Here is a 22,143-nt window from a genome sequence, read left to right as displayed (position 1 = left end):
ACTTTTCCCTTTGCACAAACACCCATTCTCTGTAAACTGTTTATACCAACGTTTAATACACCACCTATCAGGAGGTTTAACACCATACTTCGTTCGAAATGCACGTTGAAAAACTGTCGTCGATTCACTTCTGCCGTACTCAATAACACAAAAAGCTTTCTGTTGAGCAGTCGCCATCTTAGCATCAACTGACGCTGACGCCTAGTCAACAGCGCCTCAAGCGAACAAATGTACAACTAAATGAAACTTTATAGCTCCCTTAATTCGCCGACAGATAGTGCTTAGCTCTGCCTTTTGTCGTTGCAGAGTTTTAAATTCCTAAAGTTGTGGTATTCTTTTTGGAATCACCCTGTATATCCTGTACATGCCTATATGCTTCAAGTCTTGTTCGTCTGTCCCTATCTGATATCGCCCTTTGATATAATTTTCGTTTGCGTCTTGCGTCTTGTTTGAGTCTCGTGAGTTCGTTGATCCATGGTATTGGTGAGCAATTTGTGTTCTTTTCTGTCGGTATTGAAGTGTTTTGTGCATGTTGTATTACCTGTGTTAACTTGTGTGCTCTATAATCGATACATCCATTGATGTTTTCTAGATCGTGTAGTTGGATGATTTCCGTTAATTTGTTCCAGTCTGCTTTGTGCAACAGCAAGTGTCTGGTGTGCAATTTGGTCATTGTGATCTGAGTGTGAGTTATTGTGTATGTTATGACATTATGATCACTACTGGTTATGTTGTCGTGTACAGTCCAGTTTGTTACGTCGGCCATTGCTGCATTATTTGCTAGCGTGAAGTCGATATTACTGCTCGTTCGTATTCATTACATGGAATTGTGTTTCTTTTATTAGATCGGTGATTATGCATCCTCTGTCATCTGTTCTGTCTGAGTTCCAGAGGGTCTATCTGGAATTAATGTCAGCACTTATCACAAATTTTTTGCCTCTGGCATACATTACTAGGTCTCAGATGTAGTCTGCGTACGTCTGTATTTGATGGCTTGATTGGGCGTACATGGATGCAATAACCCATGTGACGTTCCCGTTAGTTATCTCTATGGTAACCAAGTGTTGATTGCATAACAGTGTTACCTTAATTATGTTATAAGCTCTATTTAGAATTACTTATGCAGCCTTACAGTCATTGCTGCCTGTGGTAGCATGTTTTGGTATACATATCAGTTGCCCGTTTCTATTACAAGGTTCTTGTAAGCACATGATGTCTGCCTGCAAGTCTTGTGCTATTTTAGGGATTTCCGCGCTGACTGACGTACTGTTTTTTGTATTATGTTGTAAGATACTCATTTTTTGTCTATGTGTTCTGGGTGTTTTACGTGTACAAAACGTTTACTTCCAGTCTGTGAGTAATCTAAATATGTTCGTCCGTGTGCTCTTATATGATCTATATATATTTTGTCTGAGTCGAAATATTCTGACCTGCGCAGGCAGACCTGGAGCATGAGATCGAGCAGCGGCCCTGCTGATGTAGGAATATTTTCTGTCTTTAGAATGATTCTGCCTGTTTGCTCAGGTACTGGAAAACAGAGAGAATCTCCCTTTGGATGGCACATTGTAGCATGCGCTGGGCTATCTGCAGTAACTCTTTTTTCTCTGGCCTACTTAAAATTAAGTTTAGTTGTAAATTACCATAAAAAGGGGCAGCTGGTTTGCTGTTGGTACTGGTTTCTGTTGCGGACTATGAGGTGGTACTAGACGGATTGTGGCTTGGCATTGGCCGCTGATTGGGGGACATTTTAAGACCTCTTTGGGATGTCACACGGTTATTTTTCGTTTAATTACTCTCTTCTTCAATGCTGTTTGCCTTCACACGTTTATCAATGATGTTGGTGGTGCTTGCTGGCGTGGTGTCGGCGATGGTGGTGATTTGTATGGGACTGACTAAATGTGTTATGTTGTCTTTGTTTATGTTTGGAGTGGAGGTTGTCGCTAGACGCACGTTGACATAATTGTAAATGTAACATTTCTCTCCCTCAGATTGGTCCTAATCTAATTGGTCTACTTTTATAAGTCTGGGTCCGATAGTTTTGAGTTTTTTATTGGTCTGTGGCCTGAGTGTTTCGATGTGTTTTGATTCAGGGACTGCGTGTCAGTCTTTTCCTTGTTCCTTTTCCCAGTGTGAAGAGTGCCTCCCGAGACAAATTTGACTGGTTTGATGTACTGTTCACATTTACGTGTGTATTAGGGTTTTCCATGTGATGATGATTCTGGTTTGTGTTCACCCTGTGTATGTGTGGTGTGATGTACTTCGCCTGGGAGAAATTGTGAGGGAGTATGTCGGTTTTGTTTGTACATTTTCTTGTGCACAATATATGTAAGCTCATCTTCCAACTCATCTATCCTGTGCATTAATGTAATTTGGAGTTTTATCCAGTGGTGTAATTGTCTTTGCCACATCGTAGTGGATGGAGCCACAGATTGTCATGTCATCTATATATTCTATCATATTAATGCAGCTGTTCAGGAGCCGGACATGCAACTGTTTATAGGTCTGACAATTACCTCCTTTTGTTTTATTGCAGACGCGGCCTCAGCATTTGCAGGGAATACAGACGCAAACCGCGGACCTGCACTCACTGCGCTTGTGTCCTTGGCTGCCGCACTTGGCACACGTGACGTCGGCGTTTCTGCAGGTCTTAGTCGTATGTCCTAGGTCGTAACACTTAAAACACTGGTTTACTACTGTATAGTCTTTCACAGAAGGTGATTCGAAGTCTATGTAGACTCTCTGTCTTCTTGTAATGACTCTGTGCAGATGTGGGCGGACCTCCGGTATCTGGTGACTGAAACCCCTACCCTTAGGCCCTGTTTTGAATCTTCTTTTGACCTCTCTGTCGAAGTCTTCTTTCGTGGTGTCTCTGCTTAGATTCTGCTCGTAAAGACTTTCTGGAAACTCTTCGTCGGTAAGTGTATCTGGCACGTGATATACTGCTACGAGTGGCTTGCGTTTTCGCGGTCCTTCACACACAATGATGTGCTGGTCTTTAGTCTTTTCTATTATTTTTCTACAATCCTCCTGAATTTCCGTTTCTACTACACTCCTGGAAATTGAAATAAGAACACCGTGAATTCATTGTCCCAGGAAGGGGAAACTTTATTGACACATTCCTGGGCTCAAATACATCACATGATCACACTCACAGAACCACAGGCACATAGACACAGGCAACAGAGCATGCACAATGTCGGCACTAGTACAGTGTATATCCACCTTTCGCAGCAATGCAGGCTGCTATTCTCCAATGGAGACGATCGTAGAGATGCTGTATGTAGTCCTGTGGAACGGCTTGCCATGCCATTTCCACCTGGCGCCTCAGTTGGACCAGCGTTCGTGCTGGACGTGCACACCTCGTGAGACGACGCTTCATCCAGTCCCAAACATGCTCAATGGGGGACAGATCCGGAGATCTTGCTGGACAGGGTTACACCTTCTAGAGCACGTTGGGTGGCACGGGATACACGCGGACGTGCATTGTCCTGTTGGAACAGCAAGTTCCCTTGCCGGTCTAGGAATGGTAGAACGATGGGTTTGATGACGGTTTGGATGTACCGTGCACTATTCAGTGTCCCCTCGACGATCACCAGAGGTGTACGGCCAGTGTAAGAGATCGCTCCCCACACCATGATGCCTTGTGTTGGTCCTGTGTGCCTCGGTCGTATGCAGTCGTGATTGTGGCGCTCACCTGCACGGCGCCAAACACGCATACGACCATCATTGGCACCAAGGCAGAAGCGACTCTCATCGCTGGAGACGACACGTCTCCATTCGTCCCTCCATTCACGCCTGTCGCGACACCACTGGAGGCGGGCTGCACGATGTTGGGGCGTGAGCGGAAGACGGCCTAACGGTGTGCGGGACCGTAGCCCAGCTTCATGGAGACGGTTGCGAATGGTCCTCGCCGATACCCCAGGAGCAACAGTGTCCCTAATTTGCTGGGAAGTGGCGGTGCGGTCCCCTACGGCACTGCGTAGTATCCTACGGTCTTGGCGTGCATCCGTGCGTCGCTGCTGTCCGGTCCCAGGTCGACGGGCACGTGCACCTTCCGCCGACCAGTGGCCACAACATCGATGTACTGTGGAGACCTCACCCCCCACGTTTTGAGCAATTCGGCGGTACGTCCACCCGGCCTCCCGCATGCCCACTATACGCCCTCGCTCAAAGTCCGTCAACTGCACATACGGTTCACGTCCACACTGTCGCGGCATGCTACCAGTGTTAAAGACTGCGATGGAGCTCCGTATGCCACGGCAAACTGGCTGACACTGACGTCGGCGGTGCACAAATGCTGCGCAGATAGCGCCATTCGACGGCCAACACCGCGGTTCCTGGTGTGTCCGCTGTGCCGTGCGTGTGATCATTGCTTGTACAGCCCTCTAGCAGTGTCCGGAGCAAGTACGGTGGGTCTGACACACCGGTGTCAATGTGTTCTTTTTTCCATTTCCAGGAGTGTATAACTGCAGTCTGTGTGGTTCTGATTGATTTTATATGTATATTCTCTTTCCTGGGATGTATATTCTTGGTGATAGTCTGTAGGACAGCTTTGGCGTCTTGATTTTCTGTCGATTTTATATGGAGGGTTGTGGCCTGTTTTGTTTTTTCCTCTTCTATTCTTCGAGCCTCTTTGATTTTGGGATCTATAGCTAAGGCGGCAGCATGTGTCGGTGTCTGATCTTGTCTCTGTGCATGTTGTGTGTTTTTATTAGTTAGTTCTCTTATTTGTTGCTGCAACTATTGGTCCGCTATACTTAATTCCCTATTTTCGTCCTCTAATTTCTCAGCCTTCTCTTGCAAAGTTTGTATTTTAGGTCTTTGACTGGATTCGAGGCTCTCTGTAGTTCTAGTCTTAGTTGCCTATTTTCATCGTTTAGGCAGGACCGTTTGGCTTCAAGGCAAGGGAAACAGTTTGTCTCTAATGGCGGTTAACAGAGCAGATGAAACATGCTTAGCTTTTAACTCTGCTCCTATTTCACTCAATATTTTGTCTATGGCTGCTATATTTTGACTGGGAGACATAGGCGCAAGTTCTTCCTCCGTGTGTTCCATACCGGGTGTGACGTTGATGGCTAGAGCTAGCGTCTTACGCCATGCTTTCCTTCTCGTTCCGCGGCCTCTGGTGTGGCGGTGTCACTGCTTCGTCGGCTGGAATCCAGGGCCGAAGGTAGGCAGGCGGTTGTTTACCAACAGCAGGGAGCACACAGCTGGTGGCCGCTACTGCTGACGTCGACGGTGGGGCGCGGCGCGGGGTGCTGACACGCGGGAACCGACGTGGCCGACTGGCCAAACCGACACGCGCTCGGCCAGCGGGAGGGCGACGGCCTCTCCGTTGACGCACTGTACACGACGAACGCACTGGAAGTACTTTAATCACTCTCTCTGTTTTATTTACAGTATATAATGATTAAACGAGAACGGACTATGATAGATAATACTCCCGGTACACGATATTTAAAAATCAGTGTCCACAATCAAATTTTTACCGAGAAAATCTGCATCTGAATGCGGAGCCACATCACACTGCAACCGACTCGGCGGCCATCTTGCTCATTCTCCTCTTTGTTTGCGGAGCTAGCTGGTACATAAACTTTTACTACTGTGCTGTGTGTGGGCTCCGTGTATGTCTTGGCTACAATACTGGACTCGCTATGCTGCTCATAGTAGCTTACACGGATTCCTGTTCCCTTCATTCATTATTAAACCTATTCCCGCATTACCGCTTTTTCATTTACATTTATAACTTTGTATTCATCCGACCATAAGTCTTGTTCCCTTGATTACAAATTAGCTTCTTTAGGTGTCCATGTCCACCTCAAAATTGCATCATCATCAACGTCACAATTATCGTCATCTTATAGCAATGATAGTAGCTTACCCGGATTTCTGTTTCCTTTATTCATTATTAAACCTATTCCTGCATTCCTGATTTTTGGTTTTCCACTTATAGTTCTGTATTCACCCGACCATAAGTCCTGTTCCCTTGATTACAAATTAGCTTCTTTAGGTGTTGTTATCCACCTCATAGTTGCATCATCATCATTGTCACCATTATCGTCATCGTATAGCGACTACAGATCCAGATCACCACCCGATGATTTCAGGATTTTCTCAATAGCCGTCAATTTAGACCCTCTCGTTTGGTAAGTCTTGCAACCAGTTAAGGTCCTTTTCGTGTTTGCTCATGTTTCTGCCAGCCAACGGGACGTGTTTTCCTGATCACAGTTCTGGGAATGTTCTCGTCATTTGTCTACCATACTGGATCTGATTTCTCCTCAAGAAGTTTCTGATCAGAATTCTATACATTCTATGAACTGCGTTTATGGCTTAACTACTGTAGACCGGCTGAATGATAACCAAGTTTCAGACATAGGAGTCGCGCCGTTGTTCGTCATCTAGCTTCCAGCAAACGAACAAAGGGCAGCTGCCGTAGCCCTTAATAAATTAAACTCTATAAAGTCACGAACGGATTTCTCATCCCATTCAGAGCATAAATAAAATGAGATACGAGAATGCATTGCTTGTATTGTTAAGAATAATAAGGCAATGCTCCTTTGGATGTGCATGCATGTCCGAAGGAACGAGCATTGCGCTGAATGCAGCTGTTATGAAATATATGAAATGTATTCGCAGTTGCGAATACGAGGAACAGTCTGCTGTATAAAGGAATAAAAACCACGAGAATTTGTGCCGGACAGCGACTCGCAGCCGAAATTCCCGCTTTAGGAGAGCGGTCGTCTTAAGTACATTGTATTGTTGTCGGATCGACAGCTTTTGCTGTCCCAAATGCCTTTATTAATCTTCCACATTTTTTTCCTTTTGTTTCTTTTTCCTCCTGCTTGCTAGACAGCATTTTTTAAAGTAATAATACAGTATTAGTTTATTATAACTCCCATTTGACAAAAATGTACAATTTAATCGAGAGTAAAAGAAAAGAAAAATTTATTGTTACGGAGATTCGAACCGGAGACACTCCTATTTCCCAAATACATTGTTTTGAACTTTTTTGGTGACAGCAATGTACACTCCTGGAAATGGAAAAAAGAACACATTGACACCGGTGTGTCAGACCCACCATACTTGCTCCGGACACTGCGAGAGGGCTGTACAAGCAATGATCACACGCACGGCAAAGCGGACACACCAGGAACCGCGGTGTTGGCCGTCGAATGGCGCTAGCTGCGCAGTATTTGTGCACCGCCGCCGTCAGTGTCAGCCAGTTTGCCGTGGCATACGGAGCTCCATCGCAGTCTTTAACACTGGTAGCATGCCGCGACAGCGTGGACGTGAACCGTATGTGCAGTTGACGGACTTTGAGCGAGGGCGTATAGTGGGCATGCGGGAGGCCGGGTGGACGTACCGCCGAATTGCTCAACACGTGGGGCGTGAGGTCTCCACAGTACATCGATGTTGTCGCCAGTGGTCGGCGGAAGGTGCACGTGCCCGTCGACCTGGGACCGGACCGCAGTGACGCACGGATGCACGCCAAGACCGTAGGATCCTACGCAGTGCCGTAGGGGACCGCACCGCCACTTCCCAGCAAATTAGGGACACTGTTTCTCCTGGGGTATCGGCGAGGACCATTCGCAACCTTCTCCATGAAGCTGGGCTACGGTCCCGCACACCGTTAGGCCGTCTTCCGCTCACGCCCCAACATCGTGCAGCCCGCCTCCAGTGGTGTCGCGACAGGCGTGAATGGAGGGACGAATGGAGACGTGTCGTCTTCAGCGATGAGAGTCGCTTCTGCCTTGGTGCCAATGATGGTCGTATGCTTGTTTGGCGCGGTGCAGGTGAGCGCCACAAACAGGACTGCATACGACCGAGGCACACAGGGCCAACACCCGGCGTCATGGTGTGGGGAGCGATCTCCTACACCGGATGTACACCTCTGGTGATCGTCGAGGGGACACTGAATAGTGCACGGTACATCCAAACCGTCATCGAACCCATCGTTCTACCATTCCTAGACCGGCAAGGGAACTTGCTGTTCCAACAGGACAATGCACGTCCGCATGTATCCCGTGCCACCCAACGTGCTCTAGAAGGTGTAAGTCAACTACCTGTCCAGCAAGATCTCCGGATCTGTCCCCCATTGAGCATGTTTGGGACTGGATGAAGCGTCGTCTCACGCGGTGTGCACGTCCAGCACGAACGCTGGTCCAACTGAGGTGCCAGGTGGAAATGGCATGGCAAGCCGTTCCACAGGACTACATCCAGCATCTCTACGATCGTCTCCATGGGAGAATAGCAGCCTGCATTGCTGCGAAAGGTGGATATACACTGTTCTAGTGCCGACATTGTGCATGCTCTGTTGCCTGTGTCTATGTGCCTGTGGTTCTGTGAATGTGATCATGTGATGTGTCTGACCCCAGGAATTTGTCAATAAAGTTTCCCCTTCCTGGAACAATGAATTCACGGTGTTCTTATTTCAATTTCCAGGAGTGTATTTTATTAACAAGCAGTATAAAACAGAATACGTCAAACTGAGGTTATCCTATGGGTAATTCAATATAAAAGCGATGACCAATCGAAAACATCATAAAATAAACGCTGTCTGGTCTAAACTCTCCACTATGGAGACGCGGCTGTCTTCCGTGAATACAGCTTTATTCAATTTCTCATGTCGAGATCCAAATCAGTGTTCATCTGAAACAACTTTTTCGGCGGTACCATAAAACAGCAGGAAGTCTTTGAATATTCTGATTAATAATTAGGAAAGTGTTGCCGATATCTGGACGTGTATTGCAGCTGATCGCGCCGTTCCTGTAAGAAAGTCCAAAAGTCAAGTGCCTCTGTTAGACCAGTCACGAAACAGTTGACAGCAAGTGCTTTTGCCCAGTTAATCGCATGTATCCTTGACTGAGGAAAGTAGGTCTTAACCTTGCGAAAGAGCATTCCGGGCTCGATAGAGTGGGACGGCGCTTGGAGATGGAAAGCGTATTTTCAATTGGAAGCCACACATACGCGGAAGGTCCACATTCCAGGCGGTGTTTATTCTTGTCAGTCGTACTACACCGAATGCAAATTGGGGAGTCCGCTAGAGCAATAGTGTGCAGTTTTTGTGTTGTCAGGAACTTTTCGTAGACGACGATGTACTACGTGGCGTCGTCTTTGCCCTCGTTTGGGGATACTGCGGTTCATGGATGCAGGTTTTTTGTCGATCCTGTCTTGGTATCTCGTTCGTACCACAGCACCTTCATGCCTGTGACGGGTGAGGGTGATAATCTTGGCTTTGACACTATGGATCTCCATCTGGCGATCGGGAGTAGGTGGAAACGCCATATTTTCTCAGGGGAATTCATAATACAAGTCCGTCATTTGTCGGTGCCAGAGTGATCGTTCTCCTCCGTAACCAAACAGCGAATCTCGTAAAGCCGTTTTGATACATTTGAGCCGCCATTGAAGCCTTGAAGGACACCGCAGCAATAGATAATCATATGAAGCTCCTGATCCCGCATGAGTGCTACATCCAGTTTCCATACCCCCGATTTGTCCAGACTGTCTACTGGTGGATATTGACCGTGCAGATGTAGGCACTATGGTCTGAGAATGTCCTGGCCAGTACTTTGTTGCTAGAATCGCCATCAAAAGGTCGGAGGACTTTTTAGATGCGATCGAGTCTGCTGGCGGAATGACTGGTCACGTAAATAAAGCCAGGGCTATCACAGTGTAATACCTCCTAAGTATCAGCAAGAGGCAAGTGATGTGCCAAGAGACGCACTTCAATCTCCGTCAATAATGATTTGGTTATAGTGGTCCAAGAAAAGAGGCGTAAGTTCTTCCGCATAAACCCCAGAAGCGGCGTATACGTTAAGAACTCGAGCCCATTACATATCGAACGCAATCCCTGTGTATGACATCGGTTACCCCTGTTCCAGTTTGCATAAGGGCAGCTGTTTAACTGCCTCCTGTAGCAGCAGGAGTGACATAGGTACTACACCTGTAGAAGTCTGGGGAAGCCTCCAGTCGAACTGCCTGCAATTGAGCAACATTCACGTCCGCCGCCCTGAGTACACCGCGCAGCAGTCGAAGTTTGATGTGTGAGCCGATTGTATTACGAAAAATGGGTGCAGTAGTGGTAAGGTCTTCAGAGGCCTCCTTTATGAGGCGTGAGGTCTGCTGGGATAATTCACACAACACAGGGCGTCTTTTTTTTTTTTTTTTTTTTTTTTTTTTTTTTTTTTTTTTTTTTTTTTTTTTTTTTTTTTTTGCTTTGGTCGGCAATCAACAGCTGCATGTTCGACCACAGCGAATCGGCAAGTGGCCCTGTAGGACACATTCCAGAATCCGGCGTGGAGGCGTCCATCGGTAGTTCATCGTGGTTGCGAGGGATCGCATCGGCTCCCGACTGTGTCGTGAGCTCACTGACTGAGGTCATCTTTCGCATCTTATGCCTCTTTGGGGACCGCTGTTTTCTGGAGGGCGTCTCTGTTTTAGGTGACGGGAGAGAGTCCCGAGTCCAGGTACAAAAGCGGCTGTGAGTACAAACATCACATCCACAACGGGGCTTCTCTTTATCTCTTTGGATAACCGGTGGGGAGTAAGGGAGGAGCCCGCCAGGATAGCCGAGAGCGCTAACGCGCTGCTTCCTGGAGTCGGGTAGGCGCGCCGGCCACGGATCGAATCCGCCTGGCAGATTAACGACAACGGCTGGTTTGCCGCCCAGCCTGGATGTGGTTTTTAGGCGGTTTCCCACATCCTACTAGGTGAATCCCGGGCAGGTCCCCGCGTCCCGCCTCAGGTACACGACTCACAGACATCTGAAACACATTCACACTATTTCACCATTTACACTAGACACAGACAGCTGTGGTAAAGTAATTCCGTCCTTGAGGGGTACGGGGTCGCGGCAGGAAGGGCATCAGGCCCTCCCTTACAATTAACTTGCCAAATCCGGTTAACCATGGACGACCGTGCGACACCGCGGGACAAGGCGCAAGAGATAGATAGATAGACGAGGAGTAGGGGAGGACTGTGTATGGTGTCGCCTGCCCCGGTACAATACTGACATCGCCAGTTGCAGAAGATCCTGTAAGTAGTCGGTCCCGTGCATCTCATTGTGATTCGTCCTCATCGCCGCTGGATATTCAGAGTGAGAGATGTCAGCATGGTAAAACGCACCAGATCTGTTGGTCGGAGCTGAGTAATCCGTTGCTGCAGACACTCAGTGCGAACGTGGCTCTCTTTTCCGCCACCCGAACAGGTCTTCGGCTGTTCGTAACATATGACGATTGCCCTGCATCTCCGATGTGTAGGTAAGACGGAACATGCTTACTGAGTTCAAACCGTACTTGTCGCACTCCTTTCTACACAGGGTAGGTCGTAAATTATAAGAACTTCTCCACGAGATCCGCATGATCCACAGTCACTGGACCAATGCTGCCGTCTAAATGTTTGAATCTGAACCCGTCTCTCGTCTTTTCTACAATCGCATCGCATGCAGCATCAGTTGCTAATTTTAAGTAAACTACGCTGTTCAAAATTGGATTCCAACAAGTTCGATATAAGGGTCCTCGGCTCGTCTAAAGGAATTTATATTTCACCATTTAAAGACGTGCACGATCGTTCGGGAAAATTAATTTCAGCCGCTATTTATGATATGAATTGGCTATTTACTTCCGCCCGCACCGCTCTGCCCACGAAGCAGACTGCCCATCTCAGTGCTTTGGTGACCTGTGTACTTCTTACGGCCATGCCAAAACTTCCGTATGTCATCGTTCCTGCTTAACATATACTCGTACAAACAATAACCTATTTAATTTTCACTCAAGGGAGGATATTTTAAATGAAAATCGTTGCCTGTTACCATCGCTGTATATTTTTCAAGTGGGCATCAGTCATCAAAAAAATGGTTCAAATGGCTCTGACCATTATGAGACTTAACATCTGAGGTCATCAGTCCCTTAGAACTTAGAACTACTTAAACCTAACTAACCTAAGGACATCACACACAGCCATGCCCGAGGCAGAATTCGAACCTGCGACCGTAGTAGTCGCACGGTTTCAGACTGAAGCGCCTAGAACCGCTCGGCCACACCAGCCGGCTATCAGTCATCAATTTGGTTATTTTTAGTTTATTATTTCTCCAGATACTTCGTATATAATTGCACAGACTGACAGTAAAAGGGGCTGTCCACCAGTTAGTATGTTTTTATGTGATACTGAAAAACAGTGTTACTTTTATTTCGACATCAGTCAATGACTCCTGCCCTTTGAAAGAAAGAAGAGCCACGAGTTGTGATTCATGCTTCTTTGAAAATGAAACTAAGGTGACTGCACAAACTGATGCAAATCTGTAATGCTTTCTCATCACGCCACTAGGTAGTATTACAAGCTGCGTTCACGATCAAACAATAAACTGCTACTGTTTCGACTGCTGTTCTTTGCTGTCTTCGTTTTAAACACGCATTGCATTGTGTGTTCCATTAGCGATCTATTTTGTATTTTGTCGTACGTTGAGTGCCTCCAAATGTGATATTGATACTGGATAGCAAGGCTGTAATTCGGAAAAGCGAAAAAAATTAATTATCCACAATGTTGTAAACCCAACAAAATAAAATCTGTAATGATATGAGGAGAGGCCTATGCGAATCACCGAGGGAAAAGTATTCTAGCAAAAAGGGTTGCATTCACTTCTAACTAAGTAGCAACATTGTTTATTGTCTTTGTAAATGAATAATACGTCACACAAACCCTAGACACGCTTTGTAATTTTGGTAGTGTAAACTTACTTGTAATTGCACAATCTTAGCCGGCCGGAGTGGCCGAGAGGTTCTAGGCACTGCAGTCTGGAACCGCGCGACCGCAACGGTCGCAGGTTCGAATCCTGCTTCGGGCATGGATTTGTGTGATGTCCTTAGGTTAGGTTAGGTTTGAGTAGTTCTAATTTCTAGGGCACTGATGACCACAAAAGCTACGTTCCATAGTGTTGAGAGCCATTTGAACCATTTATTCCACAATATTACTTTTAAATACTCCTAGTTTTCCTATAGTCTTATTTGTAACCAGATCACATGATACTAGCATTGTATGATGATTTTTTCCTCGTTAAAACCGCCCGCAGTGTACAGAGAATGTGAATAGTTAGATGTTTCTTTGCTATAATCTTGTGCCATTTATTTTTTGTATGCTAAGTTTTTAATTAGCAGACATGAATGTTTAATATATTATATATTTTTTAAGCTACAAGCCTCTGCGCTGAGTTTCTGTTATTGTGAATTCAGACCACTCTTAACTTATAGCATCTACGCAAAGATATCTCAGTAACACTGTGTGACGAAACAATCCTACACTGAACACCTCTAATAACAAATTGCGTTCATTTTATATGGGAACAAGTATCTAATTTTTAGTTTCGTGTAGATATTATTTTACGTGACACTGATATTAACAAAAATACATGCCGTATTATACTCTTAGATGTGCACAAAATTTCTTGGGAAAAATTTGAGAAGAACAGTGCCTGGACATCTTCAAACAGTTTCACAGTATTGCAGCAAAAATGATGAAGATATTGTTCTTCAAGGGCCTCTTAGAAGCACGGATGTTCGAGTAACGAGTCTCCATGGGATTAATTCTGTAAGCGTTATGTATCATATACTTAATGGAACTACCAGGGAGAAAGTGTATGAGCCGACGCCTTTACAGAAATTTTCAGAGTTTGCGTGAAGAGAACAAGAAGACTACGAGCGCTGAAAACTGCTGGCAGGCCACTCGAAGACAAGAGAGGACGGCACATCCTACCGATAGCAGTGCTTAATTTAGTGCGGGACCATATATCACCCTATCTGAGAAAATAATGTCATTATGTAGGTTGGCCAACACGATATTACTTCAGTGCTGCTCTCAACATCAAATTGATGTGATAATTATTCCTTGAGAAATATCATCAAGAAAAAGTAAGTTATAATTTTTATTGGACGTTCTTCAGGGACAATTTTAATCATTAATTTGAAAAGCCGCACGTAGATACTTACCGTGCGAGGAGCTAAATATTGAACTGGAGTCTCCTTGACTAAATGATACAGCGAAGCGCTGAGTTGTGAATGAGTTACATCTTCAGAAGCAGAGGAGCAGATAATTTTACACCGCTCTTCAACATGAGAATAAGGGAGCAGAGGAATTACAAGACCGCATTCATTCTTTGCATTTCGATTTCGTGCAGAACGTCTTGCTACAAAAACTTTTAGTGCAAGATGCGCTTTATGTAATTAAACTTGTTGTCAATGTGATCTGAATAAACGATATAATGACTAACAGAAGCACAGTGTACTTCTACCTTGAAGGTGAAAGCAAGAAAATTCCAAATGAGGATGCAAAGCTACCTTTTCCACTAAGAATAATGAGAATCTCAAGCCTACTGTTGCTCCTATACACAGTTCAGGAGTTTATAAAATCTCTTGTGATGCGGGTCGCGTATATTATATAGGAGAAACTGGAAAATCATTCAGTGTGAGGTACAAGGAACATTTACGGGGTAAAAGAATCACTAATTACATAATTCCACTTTTGTTGATAATCTGTTAATTTTCGGTCACAGACCGAAAAGTGTGAAGAAATTTCTATCTACATAGGGAAAGTAAGGTTATGCACTCGACGTATTCGAAGATCTGGAGATTTTCAAGCATATTTCTAAGAACGTTGTCCTCAACCTCAATGAACAGCTACTATCACGTCAGAAAAATGGTTTCAATGGCTTTGATCCACAACTCGCCGAATTTTGATTCCTTTATTTTTTCTTGTGTTTTCCTATCTCTAATTCCTAAACACCTTTTTCTTCGAATCTCATAGATGTGGAGTATTAAATTTACCTTCATGCAGATATATTTTGAAGTGTAGACGTATTAGTATAAACATCGCATAAAATTGTGTGCTCTACGTAATGACAATTTTTGTATAGAGTAATAAACGGCTCTTGATTATAATTCATTTGCTTGACTACTTCGTCTTTTCAAAACTACATTAAGCTCTCTTTCTTGGTATTTTGTTTTTATAATTAACTGTCGTTAAATTCAATTATTTTTGGTCTAATATCTCAAATGGGCACATGTCACTGTCCGCGTGTATATTGTATTTTGGCAGCAATGTAAGTCACTGGGTCGATCACTCTGATGTACCTAGCAAGGTACTGGAACGTATTTAATTTTTATTTTGGGCTTGAACATATCTGTTCGTAACATTGACCATAGGCTTCTCGCAGTGTAACTTTATGTAAGTAACTTTTGTATTTCGTGACAAATGTCATCTTGGTTAACGTTTATGTCAAACTTAATTTTCTATTTATTATTTTATATGGTTCCTTAAAATTTTATTCTGATAAAGACAGTCTGAGAGAAGTCAAAATCTTGGTCAGTGTACGAAACAGTTTCTTGCAACTGGTTGGGTGTGTGATTCCTACATAGGAACTTATTAATTGTTGCTGGGAGACAGCCATGTTTAAAACTGCAATACATAAATTATGTACCACAAAATACACAGAAAACGTATTGTGCCCCGTGGTAGAACTAATCTAGCCATAAAGAAACCAGTTAATTAATTAGTTTCGTGTCACGTGCGTCAGTGTGTCATTCACGTAAACATTCATATATAAATACAGCTAACTGTTAATCAAGTGCAACTGTTAGTATTTTTGTGACATATGACCTTCCACTCCTATCAAAATTAGAAGTTCTTCTACAGAAAAGGAGGAGTTGTCAACGAAAGACTTGTACACTTTGCTTTTCTCAGATTGCTTACTAATTTAACATTGCCGTCAAAAAGACATCTTATATCAAGGGGCAAGTGATCAAAATTTTTGGTGGCACAATTGTGCGCTCCTTTTCGCCCTGAAGACGAATTTAACGTGGTGTTATAACTACGTTCATCATTGCTTCTTTGATCTGGAGTGGATTTTTTTTATATCCAGTGGACCATTTTCAACAAACTTTCTGAAGGAATCAATACATTGTGATGCAGTAGGCAAAATGTCCGTCTTCTTAAATAAATGTCTACAAGATGATCGTGGATAAGTACCATACATTATTCTTAGAGCACGTTTTTGAGCAATGAAAAAATTCTTTCTTAACGATTCAGGTGCCTCAGAATGTTATTCCTTTAGAAATCATTCAATGTACACAAAATACTTCAACTGGTTTGTCTGTCCACAAGACATGCAATGATTCAAAGTGCCGTGTGGCTGAACGAAGTTGTTTTAGAAGTTCCAAGACGAAGGAATTCCCCTGATTAAATTCTCCTCACTATTAACACCTACGAATTTTGACGCTTTTGCCCTAGTTTTATTTCCTCACCACATTTACACTTAACGCTGGTGTAGTACCCATAGTTGTGCAGAACTGAATGTGTGGTGTCTTTTCGAAGTTTTGACGAAGACCATTCGCTTAAAACCACTCAGTAACACTTTTAAGAACATTGTTTCAAATTCCTCTGTTGCTGTGTGTACGTTTAAACTGGTTGTGGTACTAGAATCATGCGATGAACGAACTTTCTTTCTTGTAGTATGATACATGGAAGAGTGTTTGCTTATGTGATTAATAACAACAGACATAAGATTGAGCTATGTGGAACCCCGCAAGTGGCTTACGTTTGTCGAATTATTAAGTAATTTTTTTTACTTCTTTTACTTTGATATGAAACTATCCATTGGTATGCTATATTATGTATTCCATCAAAGCCTTAGATAGGTTACAATTAATATTACCTGGTGCTTTTTTTAGTGCTTGTTAAATTTGCTAAGTGAAGTGTAAATGGCATTCTCAGTTGAGGAACTCTAATGCAATCCAAGCTGTGATTTACCTAGGATATAATTGTTGCCAAAGTAGCATAATATCCTAACATACATTACGGTCTCAACAACTATGGAAAATGTTGTCAACAGATAAACGGATCACTAATTACTGATGTCTTTCCTGTCACCTTCTTTATAGAGAGTTTTGATAATGGCATATTCCAGTCTCACTGGAAAAACTAGGATAAGAACTTTTCTTAATAATGAACATATTTTCTTAGCTAAATGGTGAAATGCTTGTTAACTTCGGAATTTGGTACTGCATTCTAAGAACAGAAATTTATGATAACCTGAACAATGTCAGTAGTTAGAAGATTATTTTACCGAATTTCAAGAGCTACTTGTTTGAGCTCAAGGGAAGTTAGATGATGTTTATTTGAAGTGCCTCGTTATCTCGCGTTACTACAAGAATTACCGAAAATAATGGCAGAGAAGCTTTGTCTCAGCGTGCTCGCCAGAGCAATTTGAAGCTCCTTCAAGAAATAAAGTGTTGCGTTATTACCTCTCTCGTTTTCCTAAACCACGAGGTTTACGTCGGTCCTAAAGTGGACCTTAAAACGCGTCCGTAAAAATGCTCATTATTCTTGTTAATTGTAGCGATACTATCGGTGCGAATGGGAACTAAAGCCGTTAATTACATTTTAAGCGTTACTGCTCTTCAGATCTTAATCTACCGTAAGCACACTTCTTATCAGCACCATTTACTGCGACACTTTCAGAGCGCCTGTATTTCGCTGTGAACTTTATTGATTGCTTCTGCTGACAGGAGGATTCTTAGAAAACCGAGCTGAGGTTGAGGTTAGTTATAAATCTTCTGGTTCATTGTAAAAAGCTCCTGATATTTGAAAGAGGCTTTCTTACGTGATATTACTACAGCCTTTCCTACTTCTGTGGTCCAGTGACTTTTACAGAGTTTTTAGCTATTTACAAATTTTTACTGTATTCCGCAGTATGTAGAATTTGGTGGTATCACATCCTCGTCAACGACTTACGTTCTATTATAAGATGTTGTATGGGATGTTGTTTTTCAAAATAATTTCGGAGACTAAAATTATGTATATTTTACTTAACATTTCAGTGTATCTAATTAATGTAAATTATAATTTTTTTTTATAAGACATCCTTCGCTTCACCAACAGAATTTTCTAATATTAGTTTCCGGCTCATCTTGTAAAATACTTACAGCTTTAGAGGATGGCGATATATCTTTTAGTTACTTGAACTGAGTATCTTTCAGAAAAGCATTTGACTCTCTATCACACCGATTATTCATAAAAGTACAATTAAATGTGGTATCGAAGAAAATTACCTGACTTGAGGAGTTATTTTTAGGGAACATGGAGAGTGTTTTCTGCGAAGGAAACTCATCGACAGAAGTAACTTCAGGCCTGCCCCAGGGAAATGTGTTGAGATATTTGTTTTCGTGATCTATGTTAATGACCCACAAAACACTATTAATAATAACGTCACTTTTTTTAAATGATACAGTAACTTATAACAAGCACTATCTCAAACGAGATGCACAAATGTCAAATGACTGAAATATTTGTTAATGTCCAACATGTAAACTCCTACACTTCACAAAACGCAGAATATTTGTATGCTACGACACCAATATCAATAAGTACAATTCTAATCATTCAACTCATACAACCACCTGTGTGTAATAAAGAATACATTACAAGGGGGTGCTGAAGAATAATGCCACCGAATTTTTTATGCGAAAACTCTTAAAGCTTTTTAAATAAAACAAACTTTATTAACTTTATACACTTTCGTTCTTCATTTTTCTGTAACGCCCTTCTCAAAACAGCCACCCTGGTGAAGGCCGCATTTCTCCCAACGTGAGACCACCTTGTCGAAACCGTCATTAAGCAGAGTGAGTCACTAACTATTGCCGCCTAGAATAACTCAGAAAGTATGACGGTAGCTGAAAAGTTTGTGGGACAAATGTTGCATGGGATAACGGAAGCCATAATACGACGTTGGTTTTTTGTTGCTAGTGGGGTCTTGTCGGAGATGTGAAGGTCAACTTTGTTTTTATAAATGGAATGCTATTGTTTGGTACATATTTTCTGATAGTCGTGTGTTACAGTAAGGTCTTTGAAGGTCAACGAAGGTGAAAAAGGTGGCATGAAAGTACATTTATAGAAGATGTCCGAAGTGATGACCATTGGTATCAATGCAGTGCTGCAGTCTTCTTATCATGGTCTGAATGGTATTCCTTATCACTTCGGCACATATTGAAGCACATTCTCGGTCAGTAACAGTAAGTGGTCTGGTAACCAAAATTAGGAGATTTTACAATTCCTATTAGAGGCTTCGAAGTGGTAGAGGACACTTAGTAGATACAGTTTTTAAAAGGAACACGTGACCGGAAATGTACTGTTTCGATGTAAGATAATTTTCTGCTCGGATAACTTTCAAAACTCCCTCTTCGCGGTACACACGTAGTGGAGACAATGAGCTCTCACCAAGGCATAGGAAATGGCTCGAATTCTGTCGTTGGGTTCTCTTCTGTGTGAAGAAGGAGTTTGTCTTCAAAGTTGAGGGTGCCGAGCGTCCGTGGTGCACCATCCTCAACCCTCCTAGTTGCTATCGTACCAGCGTCTACCAGCCGTTGTTGTAGTTTGGAAGAAAATATTATAATTACAAGAGGGACTGAGGACGGCACTGGGTGTTCAGAGTGTGTGTATGCCGTGGAGCGTGGGACTTGAAAGTGACGCCTCTACAAGTCCCTTAAGCCTAGAATTGGTAGGTAGCGTGCATTGTATTGAATAATACAGATTATCAATATGCAAATTGCTCAGCGTAATACATACAGAAAATACATTCATGTAGCATGCGTTCACCTTTGTTGAGTTAGTAAAGATAAAGGATTTACTGGAGACAAATGTTGCTGCTCCCCAGGAGACAAAATCAACATATGACTATAATAATCAAATCATTTCGAAGTGTTCAAAAAGATTTCGGGCTTGTAGCCGGTAGTCGTAAACTTGATTGCACGATATTTCGGCTGGACAAATGCCAGCCATCTTCAGGTGAGCCAAACGAGGACTGACGAAGACGTTCTCCACTCCGTCTGTTATAGTGCCCTGATACTACTGCCACGCAGGCGTTGCAGTCGCGGAGACAGCGACAACGGCCTCGCTCGTGGGACTGTAATACTCAGCTGCCGTCGGTATTGTCCCTGGCCACAGCGAGCAAATTTCGGAGATGACGGGATTCCATGCGTTATTCAAATGGTAATGACTGTCACGGTTTATTAGATTTCCCCTCAATACGGATTTCAACGGATTATTTCGTAATGGAGTTCCCAAAAGTTGTTGCTGTGGCCAAAGTAAAAGTTTTGTCGTATTTCATTGAATTTCCGTTATATCGTGCAGCGAAGTTTACGACGACCGGCTGCCAATGCGAAATCTTTTTGAACAGTTGATTCGCCGGAAAAATTTCAAATTTTACATGTCATTTCGAAGAGTTTATTTTTAAAAAAGAGAAGAATACTCGTACGACGGCACAATCTGACTATGTTGCCTGCAGGAACTTTGACATAGGACGCAAGAAGGATGAAAATTTTCTCTGTGGCGAACGGTACGAGCACGGTAAATGGATTGCAAGAAGATTGCATAGCAGCGTATAATATACGCTTATAAGAGGAGACGTTTGTTAACCCAACATAAACTATGGCAAGACGTTCTGTATCTCTATTAAGAGACTTGCATAACTTAAAGGACACGATCAGATTTCTTGTTGTTTAATTTACCTCTGTTCTTCGTTCTAAGTTGATTGATATCCTAAGTGCTTTTGATTAAATTTCTTTCTTGGATTATGTTTACCACCAATTTTTTGTTTTTTGACATAATAGAAAAATGTGTAATATTGTAGTCTATCACAAAACCAGCCACTAATCTACTATTTAGAGGTACGTTTTCTGTTGATTTCATACATTTATCATTAAATTTTGTTCGATAGTAAGATAACAACACCAGCTGGCAGTCAACACACACAGTGTTTCACTAATGTGTTAGTAAATGAAGAACTAAGCTTCAGAGTACTACACAAAATACTTCCAAAAGTCATCTAAGTGACACACTAACTTCTCTCTAGAAATTTTTAACCCTCGTCAATGCGTCTACATACCGCTCAGAACTAAGAAAACCAACTTGTCTGTCTTGTCCATACACAAAGTCTTCACTCAGGCATCTCCTAGCGCGATGTATTTTTCCTGCTCTCCATACAACAACCCCCATCCAACCCCTGCATACCGCGTATTCCCCCGCTAAAACAGCTATCCAGCCTGTCACTTGCTGTCACTTTCACAGCCTCCATCTCAGCTCTGCTTTCGAGCCTGTTACCGATTTACGTATGTGATAAAAGCACATTAATTAAATTTTATGTAATGTAGAGATTTTCAGCTGTTATTCTGTTGTTATTCTCTGCAGTACCGTTGAGTTAATGTTTACACAACTAGAAAATTATACCAAAACAATTTATAGATATAAATGGCAGCTAAGGTGCTATGGATGGTGCGATTAACTATAAATTTTTTCTGAAAGAAAAAAACGAAGGTCAGAGCACAACGTCGTGTCAGCAGCAAGCTCATTAGCGGAGGATCACACGCTCGAAATATGAAATGATGGGAAAGGAAATACGCCGTATCATTTCGAAGGAACCATTAAGTTATTTACCTAGAGCGAATTAGGGAAATCACGGAAAACCTAAATCAGAATGGCCGAACATAGATATGAACTCCAATATGTTAACCACTTTGCCACGTAGCTTGTTTATTTTTGGCTGTACCATTTCCTTAACTTATGCAAGAACTGTACACAAGACTTACTTTTACGTAATGGTTGTTAACTAAGGGTAAAGATCAACCCCCCCCCCCCCCATTTTTTTCTGTAGTGGTGCGTTTCGATAAGTCATCCACTGTATCAGAATGGAATTTCCACGTCTCTGTTGATAACTGTCAGTTTTTATTACATTTGACTGTCCTTTTCAAGTCCTCATCATATGCTTGCATCGTTTATCCTCCTTACTTTGGCTGTGCCAGCATACCTGAGCCGCTCATTGCTAAGTATTTTCTGTCGTAGGTCAGCAAAATAGGCAGCATTCAGCTATCCTCTACTAGACATTCCTGTTTCCATTCAGACACCTGCAACTAACCTTTTGTAGGCCGTTCCAACCAGGAAACAACTCTACTCAGAAAACTAAGCTTCTTGTAGTTGGTCTGGATGGTCATAGCTAAATGGCACTGTGTCAAGGTAGAATTTCACTGCATCTTAAAATGCAACGCAAGTTGTCAGTCTGGTAATCTCTCACAGAGCAAGCTTTTCCGCTTTTCCAGGACTCATATT

This window comes from Schistocerca gregaria, chromosome 1 (genome assembly GCF_023897955.1).
Source record: "Schistocerca gregaria isolate iqSchGreg1 chromosome 1, iqSchGreg1.2, whole genome shotgun sequence".
In the NCBI taxonomy this organism is placed as follows: domain Eukaryota; kingdom Metazoa; phylum Arthropoda; class Insecta; order Orthoptera; family Acrididae; genus Schistocerca; species Schistocerca gregaria.
Note: the sequence above shows the minus strand (reverse complement) of the source record.